Here is a 5,140-nt window from a genome sequence, read left to right on the forward strand (position 1 = left end):
CCCAATGCTACACTCGGTTTCTCAGAAATGAGTAGACTTTATGGGCAGCAGAGACCGTTAGAGCATCTAATCTGACCCCCTGCATATCACAGGCCTCCTGTCTACCACAATAGCTACTTTTGGGGCAAACACATTCCGGAAAGGCATCTAGTCTTTATTAATGACATCAAGAGATGGAGAATCCACCACTTTCCTTGGCAGCTTCTTCCTGTGGTCAATCATCCTCGCTGTTGAATATTTGTGCCTTATTTGTCATAGGAATTTGTCTCTTTTCACCTTCCAGCCATTGGGTCTTGTTCTGCCTTTCTCTGCTATACTAGAGAGCCCTTTAATACCCAGTATTTTCTCTCCATTAAGGCACTTCAACACTTCTACTCACGGCTCTGCTCCTACGTCTAATGATGGCTTTAGCCCTGTTCACCACAGCATCACACTGGGAGCTCATGTTGAGTGGCTTCTCCACTCTGGCCCCTAAATCCTTTTCAGAGTCACTGCTTTCCTGGATCCACGTCCCCATTCTGGAGGTGTGGCCGACGTGCCTTGTTGCCACGTATAGGACCTTGCATTGGGCTCTGCTCAAACTTGTTTTCTTTGAATGGGTCCAGCTGGCCGAATGAGCCAGATCGCTCTGTATCACTGCCCTCTCCCCATCAGGAATTACCACTCTGCCTGTATTTTGTCACCCCTCAATCTTATCCGCAGTGATTGTATGTTTTCTCCCAATTCATTGATAACAATTATTTTAAAAAATTAGTCCTTGAGAGCTTCTTCAGACCCTTAGTACCCAGGACCTGCTCCCCACATCACAGTGAGAAATGCTGTCCAGCCCTGCTGGTACAGAGGGGATAAGCACAGAACAAACGTACCTTTAGGAGCTGTGTTGTCCATAGGCTCTGAACAACATGTGGGGGTCAGCAGATTACAAACGCACGACAGACCTGTAGTGTAGACAGGTCCCAACTGTGTCTCGGTTTCCCACCCTGTAAAATGGGGAGAAGAAACAAAACCTTGATTAGCTCCTTGACAGCTGGGGAAACCGAGGCACCCAGCGGTGCAGAGACTCGCTCATGGTCCCAAAGCCAGGAATAGAAAACAGCAGATCTGATAGCCAGGCCTGGGACCTAACCCTGGTTTTCCTGGCCTTGCTGCTCTAAGTTTAGTCACAGCCGCCATGTCTTTTCCCCCGTGTTCCTTAACCCCACGTCACTGCAGAAGAGAGATTTTCTGGTAGCCAGCTGGCTCTCCTGCATGTGGATGTCGTTCCAAAAGACGTGCTCTGACTCAGTCCCATGCTATGGTTGGCTGAAGGAACCACGTGGTCACATTCTAGCCCTGAGTTATACAGGAGGGGCGACTAGATGCACATAATGGTCCTTTCTGACCTGAACCTCTATCAATCGCTACATTTTCTGCTGCTAGGAAGAGAACTCTGGACCTATTTTCTCTCATTCACTTTCAGTCGGAATAATTTCAATCCAGGCCAAAGGATTTCCTCTTCCATTGTGTCTTCAGCACCTTTGGGAGCAACCAGTTACTGTTACCCACAGGTTACCAGTTTCAACCTGTCCCAGGGTGAGATGGCAGGGAAAGGGGTTGGAGCTCAACTGCACCTGGCCCAGGTGATGCAGGTCCCTAGGGTGAAGGGAATAAGTGTGGGGGTCACGTGACAAGACGCAGCCTGTGATTAGGACCCAGGCCTGCTGAGAGATAGAAGGGCAGCCTGTACTCAGCCAGGAGAGAGACCCCAAGGGAAGCAGGCATGGGAGGGGCTTGGAGAGTCCTTTAAAGGTCAGGGACAAGCTGGGAAGGGGCCAGGCTGAGCACTAAGGACAAGGCCCTAGGAGGGAAAGACAGGGCAGTTTAGGAGATGGGGCAGATAGTCCAGTTGGTTTCGGCTCCCAGGACCAGACACCCAGAGGGGAAGGTGATTGTCGGGGCTTCTGTCCTTCTTCCCCAGTGTAGATTTGATAGTGGAGAAGACTGATGCCGTAAGGGGGAAGTGAGTTACCCCAAGGTCACCCAGTGAGTTTATATCACCAATGCATACTCGGAAGGATCTAATAGAAATATGGATTTTCCAGTCTCTTCTTTCTAGGAGTCCCCAGGGCTAAGGTAAAACCCCTGTGGCCCCTCCCCATTCTGCTCACCTCCAAGATGTGCTGGAGTTTGTCTGTGCTGGGGGGTGCTGTCAGCAGGATCGAGAGCTCGTCATCCATGTTCTCTGGGCAGGCCTTGCTCAGAGCCTGCCAGCGGAGGGAGACCAGGGGTCAGGAGCCTGCATTAGCACCGGTGTGCCATTGACCAAGAGCTGGCTGAGGTAAGCGCCGCCTGGCCGGAGCTTGCACCCAGAAACCCTGCCCCAGGTCGGAACCCCCTCCCACACCCAAATTCCCTCCCAGACCTCACACCCGGCACCCCAACCCTCTGCCCCAGGTCGGAACCCCCTCCTGTACCCTAATCCCTCCCAGACCCCACACCCCCACCCCAATCCCCTACCCCAGCCCTGAGCCCCCTCCCGCACCCAAACTCCCTCCCAGAGTCCGCACCCCAACCCTCTGTCCCAGCCCGGATCCCCCTCTGGCACCCCAACCCCCTAATCTCCAGCCCAATCCCAGAGCCCGCATCCCCACCGGAGCCCTCACCCCTCCTTGCACTCCAACCCCCAGCTCCAGCCCAGTGAAAGTGAGTGAGGGTGTGAGAGCGAACGACTGAGAGAGGTGGGCTGGGCTGGAGTGAGTGGGGGTGGGGCCTTGGGGAAGGGCATGAAAGGGGTTGGGTCAAGGGCGTTTGGTTTTGTGCAAGTAGAAAGTTGGCAACCCTACTTAAGGACCTTTGAAAAGCAGCCTCCTTAGCACCGCTCCTGATACCAGGGGCCAAGGCGCCCCCGGACATGAGAACCACAATAGGCCAGAGCAAAACACTGCGTTAGAAATCGGAGCTCAGGCTGCCAAGCGAACGATAGCTGACAGACAGGGGATGCAGGAATTAAGGTTGTGCCTTCAGCCAGCAACTGGTGTTCATCCGTTTGCACCACACACACACCTGTAGGCAGGGCCACTATTTCCTTGTCTGTCTGCCTGTTTAGCGTCTCTCGGTCCTTACTGTGCCCATCACCGTGGTGTCTGAGTGGCAAACCAAGGGTTTGACGTGTGCATATGAAACTGCCTGACTGGAAGGACGTGGTTTGGTGTGGATCAGTGACTGCTGGGGCGATTGGTGGCAGAAGGCTCTGAGGGCCTGGCTCATTCCGACCTGGCTCATTCCAATGGCTTCTACAGCTGAGAGCAGCCCAGTCTCCTGCCTGGGTCCGACGCAAACCAGGAAGTACAGGACCACGGTTAATAAGAACAGCTCAAAAGATCATTTTCGCTGACCCAGCCCTGCACAGATTTCCAGCTTAGGTTTGCATTTTCAGCAAAAGTTCTTCTTGATTATTTTCTCCCAACCCCCTTCTGCCTCCATAATAGCCAGCCACCCCGTCAGTCGCATCCTGGGGCGCTCCAGGGACAGCGTGTGTACGTGTATGTGTACATCTGTACCTATGTGTATGTGTACATGTGTGTATGTATGCGTGTATGTGTATGTGCACATGAGTGTGTGCACATGTGAGTGTGCGTGTGTATGTGTGTACATGTACCCCAGTCAGATGTATACATCTGGATTTCCTTTGAAAGAATTTTCAAATTGAGCTGATCAAGTGCAATGGCAAAGCACCCAATTCCTCTGCCCCCCAACTGCCTTCGTTGCTTTAACGTACAACCTGCTCTGCTGGCACCTCTGACTCCTGAAAGCCCTAACGCTCCAGGGGAGCAGGCCGTACCCTGCCCTGCCCTGGCTGCCCCGGGTGTTACCTCGGAGGGAATCGTTCCAGATTCCAATGGGTGGCAGGTCCAGGGAAGAGCCTTATCTGGGGGGAGGCTGTACCAGACCCGCCCGACCCAGGCAGGCTCCCAGGTACTCTCTGCTCGGGGCTGATAAGGCTCCTTAGCAGTTTCTCTCCAAACAAATTCCAGTTCAAGATACCTGAGAGCTCCACAGCAGGGCAGCATCCCCAGAGCGCAGCAGGGCGGGGGTTAGGGGGAGCAGTCGGTAGCAGCACCTGCTCCTCGTACGGCAGGAGCAAGAAGTGCCAGCCTCTCTGCACAGAGCAGCAGCGTTCAGCATGGGCCAGACGTGCTGCGGTGATGGGTAAGAGCGGGCTCGGAGAGCCAGAGGGTCTGTGGGGCAGCGCTGGGCCCTTCTGCTCCGCACTAGGGCCGGGTGGGCGTGTTCAGCTGGGATTGGAACCCACCAGCACTTGTGGGTGTGAATGTGGGGCTGGAACTCAATGTGGGGCGCTACTGGGGGGAAGGGCAGAGAGACACCTGGGCTGAGACCCCAGCTCCAGGGAGACAGTCACTCCTGCCCAGCCGGGTAAAATTGCCCAGCTGTGTGACAGCCCCCCCATCCCCGAGGAGTTCCCCCCCCCCGGTATGTCTGTGACAATGCGGTTCTGGCGGAACCCAACTGAGAGTGCCAACTCAGGACAAATTGCTAAAACAGGGCAGTTACAGCCCAAGGCTGGGGTTTTTCCACCTCTAAGGCCAACCAAACCAGCCAGACTAAGACTTCGGTCTCATCCCACTGGCTAACCGCAAGTCTCACAAGCAATCTCCTTAGATACTCCAGTTTCCCATTATTACCACCAGTGCCACTCGTTATGGGGACAAATGGTTATGAAAACCAATACCCCAGTAAAAGAAAAAGGTTCTCCTGATCCCAAAGGACCAAGCCCCAGACCCAGGTCAATATACAAATCAGATCTTACCCACAAATCACGCTGCTGCCAGTCCTTTAGAATCTAAAATCTAAAGGTTTATTCATAAAAGGAAAAGATAGAGATGAGAGTTAGGATTGGTTAAGTGGAATCAATTACATACAGTAATGGCAAAGTTCTTGGTTCAGGCTTGCAGCGGCGATGGAATAAACTGCAGGTTCAAATCAAGTCTCTGGAATACATCCCCAGCCGGGATGGGTCCTCAGTCCTTTGTTCAGAGCTTCAGTTTGTAGCAAAGTTCCTCCAGAGGTAAGAAGCAGGATTGAAGACCCGATGGAGATGAGGCATCAGCCTTATATAGTCTTTTCCAGGTGTAAGAACACC

General features: G+C 53.4%; 1 long non-coding RNA gene across 1 annotated transcript; it reads right to left on the minus strand.

Moving 5' to 3' along the window:
* Nucleotides 1-377: 377 nt before the first annotated feature.
* On the minus strand, nucleotides 378-2,884 carry LOC135978109 (uncharacterized). Its single transcript, XR_010595524.1, has 3 exons — nucleotides 2,643-2,884; nucleotides 2,148-2,243; nucleotides 378-980 (listed from the first exon to the last, which is right to left on the minus strand). It is a non-coding gene; the product is annotated as an uncharacterized LOC135978109 (long non-coding RNA).
* Between the last annotated feature and the right edge of the window lie 2,256 nt (nucleotides 2,885-5,140).

Source organism: Chrysemys picta, unplaced genomic scaffold (genome assembly GCF_011386835.1).
Source record: "Chrysemys picta bellii isolate R12L10 unplaced genomic scaffold, ASM1138683v2 scaf119, whole genome shotgun sequence".
NCBI lineage: Eukaryota > Metazoa > Chordata > Testudines > Emydidae > Chrysemys > Chrysemys picta.